General features: G+C 51.2%; 1 protein-coding gene across 2 annotated transcripts in view; it reads left to right on the top strand.

Annotated features, from left to right (window-relative positions):
• Positions 1-21,640, top strand: part of PLXNA4 (plexin A4) — a 346,342-nt gene that overhangs the window by 65,845 nt on the left and 258,857 nt on the right. The gene's annotated exons all lie outside the window — the stretch shown is intronic.

Raw genomic sequence — 21,640 nt, 5'->3', positions numbered from 1 at the left:
TTATTGGTTGATGCTGGCTGTCAATGCTGGGTCACCAGCTTTTCCTTCTGTGTATCCTTAGCCTGGTGTCTTAGTTCATTTTGCTTTGCTATAAAGGAATACTCGAGACTGGGTAATTTTTAGAGAAAAGAGGTTTATTTGGCTCACAGTTCTACAGGCTATACAAGAACCATGACACCAACATCTGCTTCTAGTGAGGGCCTTAGGAAGCTTTTACCTGTGGCAGAAGGCAGAGGGGAGCAGGTGTGTCACATGGCAGGAGAGGGAGCGAGAGGGGTGGGTGCCAGGCTCTTTTAAACAACCAGTTCTTGCAGGTACTAATAGAGTGAGAACTCGCTCGTCACCTCATCACCAAGGGGAGGGCAGCAAGCCATTGTGGGGGATCTGCCCCCATGACCCAAACACCACCCATCAGACCCCACCTCCAACACCGGGGATCAGTTTCAACATGCGATTTTGTGGGGACAAGCATCCAAACTGTATTACCTGGGTTTTAGCATGTTGGGCATTTTTGTTTCCAATTTTCCTCCTCTGCCTACTCAACTGAGTAGAATTAGGGTGCGAGGGAATTTCCCAGGATGGTGGTTCTTTCTAGAACTCTGGGAGGTGAGGTGTCAGGAAGTCAGAGCTGGCCGGGGTCCTTTCCTTTCATGGCTCAGGAGGCTGGGGTATCACAGGCCAGGTCTTCTGTTTGGGGGCCTCTACCTCGTAAGTGTTAACATGTGCATCTAAGTGAGATGAGAAAAGATAAGGCGATACGATAAGATGTCCAGCTGATCTCTGCTCCGAGCACACAGAGGAGGCTTCAGACACAAGCCAGCCGCTCTCTTCTTTCAGCGCTGTTTGCACTGTCTCCAAAGGGAAATGAACACTGGGCATAAAACTCAGAAAAACATCCTATTTTAGAACCGTTCTGCCTGTGGTCACATGTTTTCCCTTTCAGTTGTGTTTTATTTGTTGTCCATTTACCTCCAGCTGCCTGTGTTTAGCACTAACCAGCTGGCCGGGCACCGAAGCCCCTGCTGGGCACTGTGGACGGAAGCCTTCACGTGCCTTGTCCATGCTGGGGACCCCAAAGGCATGCTTTTTTGCTATCACTTTTGTTGCTATGACAAAAGGGTGACATCAAACCAGTTCCTGTAGTAACAGGTAACATCACAGAATTGTCAAAAGTGGTGAATGATTTCACAGTCCAAAAGACTGATTTTTTTTTTTTCCAAAATTTTTACTCTAGTAAAGGAACCTTCATAGAATTTGGGAAATTAAATACAGCTCCTCAGTTCTTCAACCCCGTCAAGTGCTTTAATCTAGTCATTTTTGTTGTCCTCGTGGGACGTGTGTGTGGGTGGCGACCAGAACGAGGGAGAAGAGTCACCGTGTGAGAGCAACGATAGTGCATCGTGTGAGCACAGTGGGAACCTTTGCAGCGGTGGGAATGCAGACGGGAGCCGTGACAACTGCAACAGTGTATTGTCGTTCTTTGCCAAGCTGCCTTGGGGAAAATATACTGGAAGGGACTCCCAAGGCCCAGGTTGGAGTTTAGGCAATGCCATTTCTATCTGTGTGACTTTGGGCAAGTCATTTACTTTTATGGGCTTTATCTGAAAGGTAAATGAAATGAACCCACTTCAGATGGATGTTGTGAAAATTAACTGAGAGAACAGAGGTGAAAGCGTAAACCAGACGCTAATTGCTGTCAACAATACTCTCTTCTTGTGAGACGTTCCCGCGGCTCCCTTCTCCCGATTCCCTCAGTTTCTCCGTCTCTGAAATACCCTTCCCCACCCCCACCAACACACAGACCTTCTCTCCCTCTCTCCGCCACGTAAGTGGGGAAAGAATAATAGATGCGAAAAGCTTTGAGTTCCTTGAAACCAAGGAGTGGGATAAATACCCTATATTGATTATGATGATTATGTCTGGGAGTAGAAAAATATGATTGCCTGGTTGCCAATAGCAACCAGATGGAAATGCAAGGGTAGGAAGTTGTGCTGTGTTGTGTGGAGATCTTCGCTGGGAGCAGAAACACGTTTCTTTTCTTCTTCTTCTTTTGTTTTTTCCAAATCTCCATTCCTGCTCCCTTGGTCTGGCTTAATTGCTCGTAGGAGACTGGTCACTTGTAAAGTCATTTGAAGGGAGTTGCAAAGAGGACGACCCAGGCGTCTTTGGGACTGCCGTGAGCAGCTGGTTTGTTCCATGCCTCCTCCAGATTCAGGGATGGGCTGTCCGGCTGATTGGATGAGGCGTGAACTGTAGTTGGACCAGGGAAGAGAAGAGACAACTTTTGTGGATAAACACAGAACCCCCCAGGAGGACAGGAGAGCCATCTGGGAGTGGGTGGGGGAGATCCCAGCTTGGAGGCCATGGGCAGGGAGAGTCTGAGGCAGGTGTTGCTCCTGAGAGGTGAGGAGGCCCCGCCCTTATCTCAGACGGTGGGCAGAACCTCAGTCACGTCTCTGAATTCCAGATTCCTCTGTCTCTGCTCCAGAGTTCCAGACACTGGGCTACATACAGTCTGTGCGAACACACATTATCTCATGTATCTCGTTTAGCAGTTGTTCTTGTTTTCATTGTCACATGGCCAGAGAGCAGCGAGGCCAGGACCGGAGCTCGTGGCTGGCTGCATCCGAAGCCTGTGCTCTTTGTGCCGGGATGCTGACGGTGTCCCCAGCAGGCAGAGGCCCAATGAGCACCCCATCACCAAATCTTGAGCGTGAGGGTTCCCGAAAGAGAGGCTTTGGGTATTAGCCCCCTGGACCTCCCTGTAGGACACAGGCCTTGGCTTGAGTCCCTTTGCCACACTCCTGTGTTCCAGGAAAGAAAGCATTCAGCCTGCGGGCCAAGCCTTCCCCTCTCATCCCTCCCTCTCACAGTGTCAGGGCTGCGAGTTTTCTACAGAGCATGTTGATGTTCCCAGCAAAGGCCCCAGGTGGAACTGTACATTTCCGGTTGCTGGCTGCCCCCAGCTGACTGGGGAGTGACTGGGAGGGTGTACGGCAGCTTCCTGAGGATGTGGAGAAGGCCCCGCCACCCCGGAGAGGGAGGGCTGGCAGGGAGGTGGGTGGGGACTGTCTGCTGCTGAAGCTGCCCTTCCATCTCGCTGCCCCAAACAAGCTGCTCCAGCCCAAACAGGACTCCTGGCAAACGGGCGGAATTTGAGCAGTGATGACAAGTGTCTGCTGAGCACTTGCTCTGTGCCAGGCAGTCCAGTGAGCACCGCCCGTGTATAACCTCATCTGAACGTCACAAGGACCCTGCGAGACGATGACTCCATTTCATTGCCCCCATTTTCCAGATGGGGAAACAGGCCCGGAGAGGATGGACCATTCACAGCGAGCAAGTGCGGGAGCTGGGCTCCAGCCCAGCGCATCTGAGTCCAGGGTCTGTGTTCACAACCAATGATCACTTTACAAGCCGCACTTCATCCCAGCGCTCTCAGCCACTCTTGTGCTCCACCCCGTGGTGTGGCCCAACCTGCCTGCCTGTCCTGGTTTAGGGTTTCTTTAAAGGGCTTCTTCGCCTCTTCCAGTCCTAGGTACTCTTGCCGCCAGCTCGACTTTCCTAATCTCATTGCATCCAACCGCCTCTGTTCAGAAGACTCAACACCTCCGACTGCCCACAGAGGTGTGAGCTCCTTTGCTGGCCCTCGGTGATGTAGACGCAGCTCCTCTCTGGGCTCCCCGCACGCACAGGGGCATTCCTCATGCTGCATCCCAACTCAGCAAGCTGAACTGTCTGCATCCCGGTGGGCTCCGACATGCTGCTCTTTCCTTCCAGCTGGAATTTTCCTCTTCTCACCTCATGTGCCCCAGCTGGACATGCCCAGATCCCACTTGTCCTTCCAGGCTTAGCTCAACAGCCCGCACTGTCCCGGACCTTTCTTGGCTTCCTCTGCCGGGCACTAATTCTCCTTCCTCCCAGCTTGCATGGGGTGTGATCTGTCTTATGCTACCGGCCATGTCCATCTGGCACACACATTCGTTTGCTCATTCATTCAACATGTCCCGAGCCTCTTCCACGTGTCCACGCAGTGCCAAGTGCTGGGGATGGAAGAGGGATAATAGGTTCCCGCTGTCAAGGTGCTAACTGCAGGGAGACTTGGTATCAGTGTGTGTCTGATGTCCTGTGCCTGATTTTCATCTGGTGTGGTGTCACAGAAGGCATTCAGCTCAACACATTGGTTTTGAATGAATGAAGCTGCTCGATACTTTCTGTTGCTGAAAGGACAGGCAGTGGGGGAAGACAGTGGTAAGCTGGGTTGTGCTGCGGGGATGTCAGTTCCTTATTACCTTATATGCCAGAGAGACCCTCTACCTAGACAAGGGCAAGTTGGAACACAATCTCTCTTCCATTCTCCTCTGGGGAGGGGCCACTTGCCCAGCTGGAGGAAGCTGTCATCCAGCTTCCCAGCCTGCCCCTGGAGGCTAGGTGCTTGCAGACGGCAGGGATGTCTTGAGCAAACCTTGTAGGGTGAGTTCCGGAGGGCTGATGTGGCTGGTATAGCCTGGATTCACATGCCAGTGTGACCTAGCAAAGGGTGCCATCGAGACTCCTTCCAAATGCCACGCTGGGTTCGTGGAGTCAAGCAATGGTTAAACTCTGGGTGGGGAATAATCAGAGAAACACAGAGCCCTCTAGCATCATGCTAGAGCAGGGATCAGCAGACTCCAACCCAGGGGCCGGACCGCGTGTGCCACCTGTGTATAGAGCCCACAAGTGAAGAATGGTTTTCATGTTTCTAAATGGTTGCAACAAAATCAAAACAGGAATGATATTTCATGACATGTGAAAATGATATGAGATTCAAATTTCAGTGTCCACAAATGAAGTTTTGCTAGGACACAGCCATGCTCATTTGCTTACATACCGTGGCTGCTTTCATGCTATCATGACAAAGCTGAGTTGTTGCGACAGAGATTGGATGGCCCCCAGCACCTAAACTATTTAGTATCTGGCCTTTTATAGGAAAAGTTTGCCAACCCTTGTGCTAGAGGACGAAGTTCTTCCTAGATCGTCTGTTTGGCTCAAGAAGAAAGACCCTCCCAGTTGTCCCAGGGGTGGGACCAGGCAGTGGCCGGCCTGGGCATGGAAGGCAGGTGTCAAGGAGCCTGCAGGTGGACCCAGCCTGGGGTGTGCAGTCTTGAGTTCTGTGAGGTTTGGGGCGAGACCTTTTCTCTTTCGGTCTTTATTCCTCATCTTAAGAATGAAGCTGCGTGATCTCTAAGGCCCTTTCTTTGCTGCAGGTGGACACGGTTCTCTAGCCTATGGCCCGTCCCACAGGGCGATCTGCATCACATGCGGATCTCTAAGTCACCCTCTGAGGCCCCCACCTCGGCCACTGCGTAGATGCAAGAGCTCCTTCGTCCTGCCCACGTCCCACCAGGGTCCCAGCTCTTGCACCCCCAATGCTCCCGGGGAATGCCATCTTTTCTTCACAGTGGTCCCTGTTTGGACTCAGTTCAGCCTCTTTATTTGAAGCGCCTGATATCTAGGCGGACTGTAATTATGTAATTCTTCCTTGTTTTCTCTTCTAATTGTTCTCAGAGCTGTTTCCTAAACTGATTGGGAACAATTACAGACAGGGAATGGAGTGGGAGGTAGGCGAGGACCTGGTGGCAGGGCTAGAGTCAGCCTGTCTGCTGGAGGCAGCGTCTCCGCCGGGTGGGCACAGGGGTGGGGACAGAGGGGACCACCTGGATCCAGGCCGCCCTGCACAGTTCCTTGTGTCTGAGCAGCAGGGGTGGCAGGAAGGAAACACTCACGGAGGTGTTGGGAGCTTCGGTTTAATCATTCTGAAATAATAAATCTCCCTCCTGCTCCCAGGCCCCAGAGACATGGCTGTTTTCCCTTTCTCTGCTGCCTCCGTGACGTCGGCAGAGCCGCCAGGGGACTCTGCCAGGGGCCAGCAGGGAGCAAGGCCCTTCCCTCTTGGCATCGAATTGTTTGTGATTTCTTGACAGAACAAAAATTGCAACTCTTGAGCCATCCGTCACCCCCAGAAGGCCAGGGAGGGCCAGTGGAGGGAGAGCATGGGGACCTCCCATTGAGTTAAGCTGGAGTGGGTGAGGCGGGGTCCCTGCTAGGACATCCTTGGGAGAGCAGCAAAGGTGCTGCCGCCGTTGGGGCAGAACTCTAGGAAAGGGACCCAAATCAGTGCTCCCTGGCACGTCCCTGCTTAGGAACATGTGCCCTGGCTGCAGGGCTCTGTGTCCTCCCAGGGGCCAGGCAGAGTGCAGCTCTTGCAGGGCACTCGGGGGGCACGCGGGGTCTGCATGTCACCTGGAGACCTGCAGTGCCCCTCAGTTTCTCTGTGACGATGTCCTCCCCTCTCCCATGACTCTTCTCACCTACTTTGCAGAAACAAGCAGCTTCCTAGCAAGGGGAGATGAGGTGGGCAGGGGCTGGGGGTGGACCCACCTTGTCTGTTGCACATGAGGTTCCCTCCCTGCGTGTCACCTGCACCAGCCCTTTTAACGTCCACAGCAACCCTCTGAGGCAGGCGAGATTATCATTCCCACCTTCCTTTTGAGAAAACATTTGAGAAGGGAGGCTAGCATTCCATTCCACAAACACGTATGAAGCATCCAGTGTGTGACGGGCCCTAGAGAAGGCACTGAGCACCGAAACGGAGCAGGACAGAGCCCCTCCCTGCCGGCCTCGACTGTCCAAGCTCACGGGGACGGCCACACTGTGAGGAGCCGGTGTGCACAGCCAAGCGTGTCCCACCACAAGGCTCTTTCACCAGACCCCGACGCTGCCTGTTGAGGCTGAGACGTGGCAGGTGGAAGCTGCACCGCTGGCTTGGAGGAGCTGGCCTAGTCTCAGTTGTTTTGGGGGCAAGGGTGGGGCCCAAGGAATTGTCACCCATGAGTGTGTGACAGGGCGGGGTAGGGGAGTTCTGTCCGCTCTGCTGTGTAGCTGTTTCTCCTCCCTCTTTCTCTGCCTCTGGAGCCAGAGAGGCGAGAAGAGCAGAAGAGTGTGAGGGGTGCCAGTGGGCGCTGGGGACCCTAAGGTCACCCCTGCCTAGTCCTCCTCACGCAGCACCCAAGCTCTCCTGGCTGCTTTTAAGGCCGTGAATCTTCCCAGCCCCACACTCTGCTCCTGACTCAGCAGGCCGCCTGGAGCATGAACATCTGGAATCCCATTTCCCTTAGGGCTTAAAGTCTGGGGTGAGGGGTAGGAAGAGGCCTCTGGGGTCTTTTGTGTTCTGGAAGATCTTTCCTCTGACCCGGCAGAGCAGACAGCATTGCGGCCTCTCACCCAGCTGCCCTGATAGGTCGCTTGACTCTCCCACCACTCGCAAAGCTCGAGAGTGGCTTCGGTAGCCCACCTAGGGGTCGCTGACTGGTTTGGGGCAGAGCCCGTCCTGTGTCCATTGCTCGTCCAGTCCGCTGGGGTCGGTCCCAAGGACGGACGTGTGAGGGGATCCCGCCCTGGCCTGTGTGGCGATGGAGGGGAACCTCGGGGGCCACTGCCCCAGGCCAGCACGTCTCAATTTGTTTTCATTATCACCCTTGCCCCCTTGGAGAAACATTAAATTAAATTTAAATTCTTTCTAATGAGAGGATATGTGAATTTTGGGGGTAGTGTTGAGCTTTGGAGGACCATAAACCATTATATCAAAAGATCTTTTTGTTGCCCTCCAGTTTTCTCCCTCTTGGGGACGCTGTCACCCCCGTTGAGAAGGTAATGTCTTCAAAACATGTTTTGAAACTGTGTAATTTCTCAAGATCTCCCTTAACATATAGAAACGAGAGACTTAATGAGTGAGGAGTGTGGTTTACAGCATGGTCCGTCGCACGGATCTGGTACTCAATCTGCTACTGGAGCAACTTTGCTTCCTGTCTCTGGGCCTCAGTCTTTCCCTTTGTAAAACTCAAGCCTGCTTTTGCTCCTTCAGCCACCGGGGAGGTCACACCTAGGGTCAAGCAAGCTCACTGGTGGCCACACTTGCGAGCCTCACGGTGGGGCCGGTGGGGAGAGACGACAGTCCTGTATGGTTCCTCCCTTAGCTTCCACCGGGCAACCCGGCCCGAGGAGAGGAGTCCTAGGGGAAGGGAGCCCCGCCCGCAGCCTCGGTGGCTCTCATGGGGCCACTGAGGGCTGTGAAGCATGGCGGGGGCTGCAGGATGACCGGACCCTGTGCAGTCACTCAGCATCTTCTCCCCCTTGGCCCCCCTTCGTAACACACCCCCAGGTGTCACTGGCTTCCCTCTAGGGGGGAGGCCTTCTGGCCCCCTTCCCCAGGCAGGAATAAGTCCCCAGCAGTGGGGAGGAACCAGAGACTGCACCCCTCCTAAATGACGCCCCCAGAGCCTGCTCTGCACTTTATGAAGTGTTTCCTCAGTTTCAGGGCCAGGGACTTCGGGCCGCGGAGCAGGGCGGAGGGCCTGAGCGGGAAGCCCGAGGGCTGCAGAAGCCCCCGTCTGCCTCCGCGGAACCCTCTGAAGAGTCACCACGTTCCAGAGCAGACCAGGGCCCCACCCCTGTCACCCTGAAGTGGAGTTTAATGGGAAGCGCAAATGAGAAACAGGCTTCTGAAACTCGGCTTTGGCTCCTTTCTTGCAGTTTCCTCACATTTCTTTCTTCTCTGCTTCTCCTTCTCCTCTCTCTTTGTTCTCTGCCCTTTTCTTCCTCCTCGAATGCTTGTCTGGCCTGTGTGTCCCCCTCCTCTGGTGAGGCAGGTGCCCTGACCTGGGCAGGACCAGAGATGGGGACAGGGGAAGGTGGAGAGGGGCCGAGGTTCCTGTACACAGACATTAACCCTTCCCTGGCCCACGGAGGTCACCCGGCCATCCCCTCCCCTTCCCACCAAGGCCATAAAATCCGTTTCTAACTTTTATCAATTCCCCTGGTAGTGCCAGAAACACACAATTAGCTTTAAAAGTGTCTCCAAGCTCTGGCCAGTTAGAAATTTATGACTTTTTTTTTTTTAAAAAAGCTTTCCTTTAAAGTGGCTAATTAGGTGTATTTCTCCAATGGTAATTTAAAAAATGCTAATTGGTCTGTACTCTGGAAGGAGGAGAAAAAACTTTGTCCTCTTATTATCTTGGCACCAGGGAGATGCAGAAGAGATTGACAGGGCCTGAGCAGTCAGTGCAGCCTCCGAGGAGAGGGCCGGGCGCCTGCCCTGTTATGGACTCGGCAGCGAGAGCGCGAGGGGACGGCTCTCTGTGTTCCAGACAGTGGCCTCGGGAAGGGGACACTGTGCAGCGTGTCTGCAGAGGACGGGTGGGCCTGGGGGGTGGGGTGGCAAGGAGTCCACCCGCTGAGTGCCGTGGTGCCCAGACACTCAGCCCGGGGGTGGCCTTCCGAGGAGGACGGGTGAGGGGGGGACACGTGGGGCACACCCCCGTCAAGACTCAGCCCCAGCGCAAATCTGACAGCTGCCAAACGACATGCTAGCAGAACATGCCATTTTTTCCTCTTTTATTTATTTATTAAAAATTGGTTTCTTACTGATATATAATAGCTGTGTGTATTTGGGGGGTGCATGTGATGTTTCAGTACATGTATATGATGTGTAATGATCAAATCAGGGTAATGGGAATATCTCTGACCTCAGACATTTATGTTAGAACGTGCCATTTGGGGGGCTGTTTATGCCGTGGACAATCACAAGTTGGACCCGCAGGGGCAGAGTCCACAGTGTGTGGCGGCTGCTCTCATGCCGGGGGACGGGCATGGCACAGGGAGACCTGAGGCAGGAACGACGCGGGGAGAGCAGCTCGGGCCTGGGGGCCTCCACCCACCTCCTGACTTGCCAGTGAGGTGGGGGCTCCATCAGGACTTTGGTCCCCGTGGAGGGATGGAGAAGACCTCGGCTTGACGGGCTGTCCTAGGGGTGGCGCTTTCTCAGCTCTCCCCTAGATGGGCCCTGGCCTGCTGGGCTCCCTGTCAGCCCCTCCACCTGCAGTGTGTCTGGGACTTGGCTTGCCTTCTTGGAGCTGCCTCTTTTCCCAAAGTCACTCAGAGATGGAGCAAAACCGGGGCCAAGGAGCCAGCACAGCCCAGTGGCACCCACATGTGACTCCACAGCCCCTGCATTTGCAAGGCGTGGGGCTGATGCTGGGTAGGGGCCTCGCCGTTCCCCCTCGTGGAGCTGGGGAGTCCACTGAGGCACTGCACAGGGGAGGCGTGGGCTTGCTGCTCTCGGTTGAGCGAGGGGAGGGCAGCCCTGGGGCATTGCCCTCAGTGCCGCGCCCCCTGGGGCAGGGCTGGGGCTGGTGCAGCAGCCCTGGGGCATTGCCCTCAGTGCCGCGCCCCCTGGGGCAGGGCTGGGGCTGGTGCACAGTGGTGTGTTCTCCTGGAGAGCTGTCACATCTGCCTTTTGGCCCCAATGTTGGAGGCACTGGTCCTCCCCTCCCATGCGTTGCCATGTAAGTAACACAGTGATGAAGACATGGCACAGGGACAGAGAGAAAACATTCCCCAGGGAGCTGGGGGAGGATTGTCACAATCAGCTGTGTTGTCATCCAGTCGTTTCAGGAAGGAGTAGGATTCCAGAGAGGGGGCTCAGGTCAGTCGGGACCCCGTGCTGCGTAGACCGCAGGAGCGATGAATAATTAACAGAGTCCTCAGTCTGTGCACATTCGCTTTTATGGAGGCCCTCACCTCCTCTCTTTGGCTGCATTCCCTGCTCGAGGAAGGCCATGTGGAGGTGTCGCTGGGATTCCAGCCCGGGGTCTCTGCAGGCAGCTGCAGCAGCTCCCCTGCTCTGCTCGCAGACCCCGTTTATCCCTCAGCAACAACGGGAAGAGGGAAGCGCCACATTCTCTGCTGGCGTGGCAGTTCTTTGGAGGCCTGAGGGAGCACAGAGCAGGGCCTGGATCCCGGCCCCACACTTGCCAGCTGGGGGAGCTTGGGACAGTCACTTCACCTCGGGGGCTTTGGTCTGTTGGGAAAAATGAAATGAAATATTAAATAATACACAAATTGTGCAAAAAATAAATATTGACTCAATAGGATTGTTGTGAAAATGAAAGGAGATGGCCAATGTGAAGTGTCTAGCACAGTGCTTGGAACGTGGGACACTCCACAGAGCAGACTTCATCTTATCACAGTCCTCTCTTGGCCAATTCCAACGCTGTCCATGAAGAAGGAGGCCAGAGAGGATGAACACAGCTCAGGAGTCAGGTCACAGATTCGGAGCCACCCCAGGAGGCTAAAGGGGGAGGGATGATAAATGTTCTCAATCAGAACCCACCGCAAGGTCCATTCTACTCTCCCCACCGCTCTGCGTCTGCTGAGGTGGGAAGCCTGTCTCCCTGCGGGGTGGCAGGGCGTGCCTGGCAAGTGTCACCTTCAGAGCTTTCCCGAGGTGCTGGGCCAGCTTGTGTGTCCATCTTCTGGGGTATCCAGAGTTACTTAATCTTTATGATCCTCTGTCCAATGGGGTAATAATACCCACTTTACAGGGCTATTATGAGGATTAAGAGAGATTATGTATGGCCAGGAGCTCCTGGAACAGGGCCTGGGTCTTGGAAAGTGCTCAATGAATGTAACTTCCCTTCCCTCTGTGAGCCTAATAGCCAGTAAACCGCCAACGGGACGTCTGACTAAGCACATCGCTAATTAGCGTGAGTCATAGAGGAGACAGAATGGAACGAGAGCCAGGCCATTAGATATGACCGACGTGAATCTGTCTCTGGATGATTACTGAGGGACCATTAGGGCGGGTCCCTATTAGAATGGCTTCTTGGAGGAGTAGGAAGTTCATAGATTTGGGAGGTAGCCAAACCTGCCTGGGATCTCAGCTTTAATGATATACCGGCTGTATGACTTTGGGTGACACACATGTCCTGTGCTTCTTTATATGTGGCCTGGCATGGGGAGGACTAAATGTCATTGTGGGTGTGGGTGTAGAAAACCTGGTGTCACACAGTAGATCCCCAATAGCTGTCAGTGCTGTCCCTCCTGCCCTCTGAGGCGGGCCATCAGTGTGGTCTGCGTGAGGCGCCCACTGTGCTGCAGTACGTCGGGGTCTTTGGATCCCCACACGCAGGGCCATACCTGGCAGTGGGCACCACAGCTCACAAGCTCATTCTTTTTTCCCAGCCCCTGGGATGGGGCTTGGCATATGGCACAGACTCAAAGCCCTCGGCGACCAACCAAGTGAATCATTCTCAAACTATTAGCATTTGTCTGTGACCGCAGGTGTATATTTGACAATGACTTCCCCGCAAAAGGCTCAGGGCACTTTGAAGACATTACCTCATTGTTGGGAGGATTTTAGAGGCATCATTTGATCTACTTCACAGACAAGGAGGGCGAGAGATAGAGAAAGACACCGGCTTGCCCAGGGTTACGGGGAGGCAGTGATGTGTTTGACATCTGAGTTCCAAGCAGGGCTCCAACTGCAGCACTTTTGGTCGTAACTCAATTGGTGTCCCAAGAAATAGGTTCTGGGATTCTCTTGGAGACCTCTGGGGTTCATTTGGGATACTAGGACCAGACTGTAACCCTGGAAAACATTATGAATTGGGCTAACAATAATAATTACCATTTCAGCATTGATTTCAAAGCTTGATGTAAGATATTTTGCATGTTTCATCTCATTTCAATTTTACAATCATTCTGTGTAACATATAGATATTTCCACTTTATAGATGAAGCTCTGGTAAAAAAAACTTTAGGTAATAAAGTGGAGAAGCAGCTAATATTTAAATTCTAGGACATTGGCCCTAAATAAAGCCTGCTTTCTCTCCTTGAGACCACACTAGATAAGAGGGAGACAGTGAGCAGGACCGGGGAATGTTCTGGGGCAGAGTGACCAGGAGGAGATGGAGTGGAATCCAACCTCAGTATCGCTGGGGAGATTGAGGCGAGTTTTTCTTGAATCTTGTCCTATGTCAAAACTGGGAAAGGCACACTCATGCTCTTACTTTCTAGGAAAATTGGGGACCCACCTTTAAAAGGGAGTGCTCTTTTATTTAGCCTTAAAAAGAAGGAAATTCTGACACATGCTACAACATAGATGAACCTTGAAAATGTTATGCTAAGTGAAATAAATCAGACAAAAAAGGATACATACTGTATGATTCCACTTATATAAAGTACCTAGAGTAGTCCAATTCATAGAGACAGAAAGTAGAATGCTGGTTGCCAGAGGCTGGGGGGAGAGGGAATGGGGCCTTAGTGTTTAGTGGGTACAGTTTTAGTTTGGAAGGATGGAAAAGTTCTGGAGATGGATGGTGGTGATGGTTGCACAACAATGGAATGTTCTTAACGCCACTGAACTGCACACTTAAAAATGGTTAAAATGGTAAACTTTCTGCTATGTATATTTTATCACAATTTTTTAAAAAATGAATGTTCTCCTTTCTATTCAAGTGCTTGAAGGGGAAGAGCTTTTTGTTGTGCTCTGGCACCTGTGGGCCATCTGTGGGCCCTGTGGCTTTAGGTTAGATGAGGTGGTGGAGGCTGGAACCTGCCACTAGGTACTAAAGAGCAGCCCAGGATGTACTCGGGGTATTATAGATTCCATACACGGGCCAAGAAAAGTCTTGGAAAGGGCAAAGGCTCTCCCACCTTCTCCAGACCAGCAGCGTCAGGAGTCTACTGGATCACAGTCTCAAGAAGAAGACAAGAAATCAAGGAGATATTTCAAGGCAGCATGAGAAACCTGTGACACAAGAAAGCATGTTCTCACAGAGGACACAGTTTTCCAAGGGAACAGAGACCACTGATTAAAGATGTTAGAAGTCACACTCTAATACAGAGGCACAAGATCAGCGTGGACTTGCCCTTGACTTACGGGCAGCTGTGCCAGAGGCTGTCAGGGCTCCCTGTGCTCCCACCTATTTGCAGATGCTGGAAGCCTTGAAGAGAAGGACTGGCGACACACCACAGCATTGGCTGATATTGTGTGGTCTAGGGTTGACAAACTATAGCCCACAGGCCAAATCCACCTGGTCCCTGGTTTTGCACAGCCCACGAGCTAAGAATGGCTTTTATATTATTTATCAATTTAAAAAAATCAAAAGAAAAGACTATTTCATTACACATGAAAATGATAAGAAATTTGAATTTTAGTGTACCTAAGTAAAGTTTTGTTGAAACACAGCCACACTCATTTGTTTATGTATCGTATGTGGCTGCTTTTGCGCTACAATGACAATGTTGAGTGGTTATGACAGAGACCATATGGCCTGCAGAGCTGAAAATAGTTCTTATCTGACCTTTACGGAAAAGTTTGCTGACCCCTGGTGTAGTCTAGTATTTTTTCAAACTGTGGGTCACAACAGATGGTCATGAATCAACTTAGTGGAACATGACCAGCATTAAAAAAAGAAAAATGGAAGAATGGACAAAAAACATCAGTGTATCACTTGTTGTAAGGCTATTTTTGTCCTTAAACATTTTCTTCTTTCCTTTAACTTTTATTTCAATCAAATATGCATGGGTATACTCAGCCATGATGTGAATCGTTTTTCTTACTTGTGAGTCTTGGTCAAAAAAGTTGGAAAGCTACTTGTCTAGGTGAACATAGGAAATGTCCTGTTGTTCACCAGGTGACTTGGGTGAAATTTGGATGCATGCTGCTCAGCTACCTGTGCTCAGGGGGGGCGGTTCTCTGTTCCTGCAGCCCAGGCCTGAGCTAAGCTGACAGACACAGGACCCTCTGCTACATTTCTCTCCCCCAGAGCATGGTGGCCAACTCTGCCCATGACACAGTGCCTGGCCCCAGGGAAAGTTTCCATTTTCCCAGTGGGGATGAATGAGGACTGTTCCACCTTAGCAGAAAGAGAAAAGAAGTCCCAGGACCAAGGACACAGAGCTGCCTTCCCGACCGTTCGATTGACAGCTGATAGGCAGGGACGAGAGCTGTCACCAAGCAAGGTGACAAGAAGGGAGATCTGAGAAGGCTTTGTGTTGACAAACATATTGTCAAAAGTGTCACGGATATAATTGAAAAACATCAATAGCAATCAATGGGAACAAATTGCTGGCCCCAGCCATTAAAGAAGAAAATAAATCCAGGCCTGGAGGAGGTGAAGGGGAAGGATCTTCAGAAGATGGAAACATGTTCACACTCGGGTCCTTCTCTTCCCTGCCCCCTACTCCGTGTCCCTCTGCCTGTCTCCCCTGCTCTGTCTCCCACGTCTCACTGCCAGCTTCCCTTTGTGCCATGGAAGGAAAACCAGTGATTCGTACAAGAGTCTTTGCCTTGGCCTTACGGGCGAATGTGTACAGGGCTTCCTGCTCTCTTCTCCCTTTCTCAGGCTGTGTCCAGGGTGTCCGCTGAATTTCCAACAGCGAGTTAGCGAGCACGTACTTCGCCAAGCTTCACGTTCCCGCAGACGCTCACCACAGGCATCCCCCACAAAGATTGTCTCCATGCAGTGTGCTTTGAGCAGGCTGTTCTAGGACTTGACGCTAAGCTGGGTTGGGTCCATCTTGGTTCAGGAGCTTTTAGAAAGCACAGGAGCTGCGTTTGGCAGGAGGCTTTTGACCTTCAAGTTATGGTGGAGGACAGAGTGTGCCGTCCCGTAAATCAGGAGCGATCAACAGATACGACTCCGAGAGTATGAGGGGAATGTGCCTCTGGGGTCTGAGGGATGGTGTAGACATCACGGTTGAAGAAACTGTGGAGCAGGAGGAGGGAACCTCAATGAACAGGAAGGAGAACCTTTCCTGGTTCAGGTCACTTTAGAGCCGGGGGAAAAAGGTGTGATCATTCTTTTAAAAAATAAAATAAAACCTGCAGCAGCAGCAAGGTCCAGGGCGAGAGCTGTCTAGGAGCTTGGCTATAGGTGACCACTAAAGACTCTTCCAGCACCCAGAACCTCTATTCTAAATCAGCTCAGAAACCTTAGATGTGAACAATGGATTGGGGGAATTTTGTCCAAATAATCCAAAGTGACCCAGGAGGAAAGACGTTAGAGAAAGATCATCAGGTGGTTCACAGAGAAAGCAGTTTCACTACAAAACTGCAGGAGATAGACATGGGACCCAGCTAGAACAAGAACAGGGACCCAAGGACCAGGAAGTAAGCCAGTGTCCTGGGATAAAACAACACACAAACACACACACACACACACACACACTCATTCTTATTCATTCGTCTATCGTATTGATTGTGTCTTCGATGCTAGGCAATTTTCTGCATATTGAGAATTCAGATTTAAAAGATACAGAAATAAAATCTCTGCCCTCAAGGAATTTGTGAACTAAATTACTACCTCATCTCTTGTCTACTGGATGAAGTCTACATTCTGAGATTTTTAATTTTATCTCAAAACAATTGCCTCATTGAAATGGCTAAACATGTAGTTTGAGGGAACACCGTGGAGCAGGAGTCTGAGGAGAGGGAGAGGAGGCAGCCCCCATCCCGAGTGCAGGCTCTCTGTGGCAGGGAGCGGACCTGGCTCTTTGCACCTTCCAGGTGGGCAATGCCCAGGAGCCTTCAGACAAGGGGCACCTTCTGCCATTTCATCTCAGGCTGTCAGAGCCTTCCCGGCAGCCTGGTTGGTAAGTAAGTGAGATGTCAGAAGGATGGATTGGGCTCTCGCAATGAAGTTGGTGATGATCTTTGAGGCCAGAAGGGAAGTGGGGGCCCTTGTAGAAGAGGTGAGAACTTAGCCTAAGAGAGTGCCTGTGGATTTCTAAGGCAGACAAGAAGGCATCCCGCGACATTCCTTTGCAGGACTTAAACCCCTTCTTTGTCCTGGGATCACCAGTAGGATACAGTCACTTTTTTCCTACTGGGGTCTGAAATACAGTTGAATTTGTTCTACATATTGAAATGTTTTTCCTCTCCAGTAGCTTGTGGAGAAGCAATTGTATGTGATTAACGGGGCAGGGGGCAGAGAATAGGGCACCAGTCCATTAAGTGGTTAGGGGACTCTTAGGTGAGTACCATCCATCTATCCATCCTTCCAACCATCTATCCGTCCATCTCTCCATCCATCCATCCATTGATTTACCTGAGAAGTACTTACTGACTGCTGCCAGTATGCCCTCATCCGTATTCCAGGGACAGAGGGGGAAGCGGGTCCTACGTGGCTGCTTTCCAAATGCTAGGAGAGCCATTTATCCTTCCCGTCACTGCTGTTTTGCAAATGCCCAACTTCTCATTCTCAGACAAGCCTGTGCCATTGTGAGAAAGGAAGAAGCTGCAATAGGGCTAATGACAATTATTGCTCCCTAGCAAAGCTTACCTGTTAGGAGTTGTAGTGTGAAGTCATGATGAAAATCACCTCTGGGTACTCTGATATTTTCTGTACATATCTCAAGAGGGATCCAGAGTGGGGATGATGGGGAGAACCCAGAGTGACAGACTGGGTGGAATGGGAAGAGCCTTGGACTTAGCTGACCATATGACCTGGGCAAGTGGCCTTTGCAGTGGTCACTGGCCTCATTGTCATGGGAAGGGGTTGAACACCCTTCTCCCTTCTGTGACATTGAGAGCAGTCTCACTTGTTAATGACACCCACCCGTTAATCTGTGTCTTGCTGCCCTCTGTTCTCTTATTTCCTCCTCATCCTTTTCTTGTCCTTTCTAGATCTGAGCAGCTCACATGTTAGTGCAATCCGCCCTCCTGCTGGTTCTCCCGAAGAGCATTTCCATTTGCAGCATCCAGCCTTGTCCTCTGCCAGTGCTGCCCAGAGGAGCTGTCAGCGATGATGGCGACACTCACATCATCATTAGCACTGCTCATTTTTGTAGCGGCCAGCTGTGTGTGACTACTGAGCACCTGAAATGTGGCCACTGTGACTGAGGAACCGGATTTTAAATTTTACCTACTTTTCAATTAACTTTAAAGAACCACATGTAGTTAGCATCTACTTTATTGGACAGCACAGCTCTAATCCATTCTTTTCCCAATGCTCTTTGTTCAATATTGAATTTATCTGTTTATTTCTTCTTAAGTCGTTGGTTAAGAGTTTGGGAGCTGTAGTCAAACTTCCTTGGCTCCAGTTCTCCTTTGAGCACTTACTAGCTGTGGAACCTTGGACAATTTACCTAAGCTGTCCAAGCCTCAGTTTCCAGTCCTTAACATGGGGGTACTAATAGTCCTATAATCCTACCTTCTAGGATTGTTGCATTGACTAAGATGATGAATAGAGAGCATTTAGCATTGTCCCCAGCACTTTGTGTTTATGAATGTTAGCTGAGAGCGAGGAGGAGGAGGAGGAGGAAAAGGAGGAGAAGGAGAAGGGGGGGGAAAGGGGAAGAAGAAGAAGAATGGGGGGGGGATATATTTTCAGCTTCTTTCTTTTTCTTTTTTTTTAAGAGATGGTGTTTTGCTCTGTCACCCAGGCTAGAGTGCAGTAGCCCATAGCTCACTGCAGCTTCAAACTCCTGGGTTCAAGTGATCCTCCTGCCTCAGCCTCCCAAGTACCTGGGACTACAGGTGTATGCCACCATGCCTGGCTTCTTTCTTCTATTGGAGTTAAGTCTTGAGGACTAAGACTATCTAACCTGTAGTATTACTTACTATTCGTAGCACACGGAGATAATACAGTGTCTCCTAGCGCTCTCAGGGGTATCTTTTTCATTTGCGCCTGTTCTCTTTGCTCAGCTCTCCTGATACCACTGTGCCCTGAAGCAGGGCAGATAACAGTCTCTTAGCAGCTCCCTTCGTGAGCTGAGAGGCCACAACCCCACGCTCGCACACATATACGTGTGCACATACATACTTCCTGCAAAGCAGACGGCCCTGTGATTTCATTCCTTCAGACGCATCTGTGTCTTCTGGCTATGGCTCCTCCTTTGGATGACAGGGGCAGGGTGATGACCCCATTAATTCCAGGCAGGCCCCTGTTGCTCTGCAGGTCTCCAGCTCCCTTCGGACCCTCCCTCTGGCCAACTTGATCTCCCAAGTGACATCTCTCAATCCTACCCCAGGAATCAGATGTCTAAATAGCAAATGAAAGATTAATGCCAGTGGCCAAGATTGGGGTGTGAATAATTTAAAGGGTAGAATAAGAGCCAGCTCAGCTTACCAGCAGGGCTGCCTGGGCAGAGGTCAGGGAGAGGGTAGGGGCCAATGTAGGGCCAAGGATAGGAGGTGGTGGACTCGAATGAATTGATCGCTAGAGGATTTGTTGTCACTGGTGTTGGGAAGCATTTGTAGTTACAACCAGAAGATGGGTTCTTAGGCATTCTTGTTAATACCAAGATGGTGGGTTTCATGAGGCATGTGGGTAGTTTTCCACATGGGCACCATGATTCCATGGACATCGTGGTGCACCTTGTGCCTCTTGTGATGAGGACACCCCTCACCAGTGTCTCTGTTCTAGTTGCCACTGTGAACCTGTAGGGCCATCGGGGTCCACATGACTAGGGAGTGGGGGCAATTATCCACCCCCCATAATTGGTGGAATGCTTCCTGGGGATACGGGATTTGAGGTGAAGAGGGAACAGTGGCCTGATATTTGTGAAAGGAGCAGATATTTTACAGAGAGTATGGCTCTCGTCCAGGCAGAAAACCTCTGTGTGAACATTTCCATCTCCTCTCCCTACCGTCTTGGTCACCTTCCTGCCACCCCAGCCTCCTGTTAGGTTTACCGCAGGCTCTCCTCTGATGGTTTGGGGTTTGATAAATATTTTCCCCTTCGGAAGTCTTTAGCAGTGCAGCAGAAAGGTTACATGATGGATTCTCCCCATCACTTAATTGAAGCCATAAAAAATGAAAAGAGAGTTTCCAATAAACCAAACCATTACTCACTGGTGGATACAGAGGGGATCCCAGAACTGGGCCCTGGGAGGCACAGCTGGGAAGCCCTCCAGCAGACTGTCTGTGATGACTATTAATCACAACAGCAACAGGGTTCATCTGCACCGAGCTTCTTAATGAACTTGGACTCACGTCCTTACAAGGTTGTAGCCATTATAGCAACCAAGGCCTCTCCATTTAAAAATCCCTGAAGGCTTAGTTGACTGGGATGGATGTCCAAGTGGGTGTGTATATGCCAGTGCACCCCCAAATTGTGAGATATGTATAGTCTTCTCTAGGCCTGAACAGTGGCAAAGGGAAAGCTATACCTGTTGTGACGGGGAGGTTTGGGCAGTGATTAGAGGTGAAGGGGCATGGCTGATGGCTCGGTGCATACCTTTTGTGTGAGGGCAGATGAATGGTTTCATGTTCTGCATGGGGCAGAGAGAGCTTTGTTTGCTGGGTGGTTGATATGAGAGTAGGTATATAATAGTGGTGGGTGTATGCACTCTAAAAGAGCATCATCTCTGTGGAGATTCCGTAACATTAGGGTTTCCAGGTGCATTATAAGTAGGAAGAGCCTAGAGTGTATTGTCCAAACTGGAAGAATTTTAAAAGTAAAGAAGAACATTATTAATATTTTGCTTGGGCCATGCACATAAACCAGCACTGTTCCTGGCAGTCGGGAACAGGGGGTAACTCCATTTATAAGGCACCACTGAACAGCTTAGGTGTGTTTTCCAATGTGTTTTTCCCTGAGTTGAGTTGAAGTTGAGGGTGAGTCTCTTGGGGTTGGTGCTTAGAGGAGTGGGCAGGGGGTTGCCTCTTTGGTGGGCAAGGTACTCACAGCATCTGCACATAGTGAGAAAAGCAGCCTCATGGAACGTTCCCCAGGCTCATAGCTAGCTCCAGGGTCAGAAATGTCCTGGTTGTATGCTCATGTCTTGATCCTGGGGGACTTTGGTGACCACTCCGGCAACGCTGAGCTCCTAAAGATGGGAAGCCCAGTGAGCGAGCTGGAGGGAGGAGCTGACCCTGTCCAGGGAATCTTCAGGGTCACTCTAGGAGGCTTTGCTGTGTGTGCCCTGGGGCCACAGATCAGTGAATTGGAAGCTCGACTCTGCCCTAGTGTGGTTGGGTCTGTCTCTGACTTGCCCCGGGGCTCAGTTTACCTGTGTGTGAAACTGAGGGAGGAATATTATCTACTAATAAGAGTGTTAACACAAGAGACGGCACTGGGCTGAGCTGTAGGAGAGAATTGTGCCTTCTCTTTCTGTTTCCTCCCTCCTTCTCTCCCCACCCTTACCCCTGCAATCTTTTCATTTATTTATCAAGTGACTTTGCTTCTAAAGTCCTTTCCAGCCTTTGTTTCCTGGTGTCACCATTTCCTCCGCATCAGGAATAGCTTACCTACCTGAGGCATCCCTGAGGTTTGGGAGGGAAGAAGAGGGGACCCTGGCCCAAGGCTCGGCCAGTGTTTCCTGCATGGAGGCCCCTCCCTAGGCCCCCAGGCCCTGGGGTCAAGGTCAGCAGGCAGTGGGCCCCCTGGGATACCACCTACAAGAATTCTGCAGGGGCTGCTTGCTCCAGAGGTCCTCTCTGCCACCTTCTGAGAACCAAGAACTCCCCCATGCTGCCAGCAACCGACTGTAAACAGAAATTAATCTATCTGCGAGAAAACCTCAACATGTCACCTGATCCTTATCACTGCCTCAAGATCGCCTCCAAGGAAGATCTTATTATATTAAAAAGCAATTGCTCCCTATGCCGGTAACACTAATAGATTTTTGTGTGATATTTATACAGGGTTCCGTGGTCGGCTCATGAGATGCTGTTCCCTTTGTCTTGCCTCTTTCCAAGCCCCTCTGTCTTTGCGAGAGGCTGCTACGGTGTCAGTTTCTCGCAGGCCCCATCTGCAAGGTGATCAGCTCCATGAGGGCGATGCATCTGTCTGGTTGAATGCGGCATCACCAGTAC

The sequence above is a fragment of the Eulemur rufifrons genome, chromosome 29, assembly GCF_041146395.1.
Source record: "Eulemur rufifrons isolate Redbay chromosome 29, OSU_ERuf_1, whole genome shotgun sequence".
NCBI lineage: Eukaryota > Metazoa > Chordata > Mammalia > Primates > Lemuridae > Eulemur > Eulemur rufifrons.
Note: the sequence above shows the minus strand (reverse complement) of the source record. Positions and strands in the feature narration are given on the sequence as shown.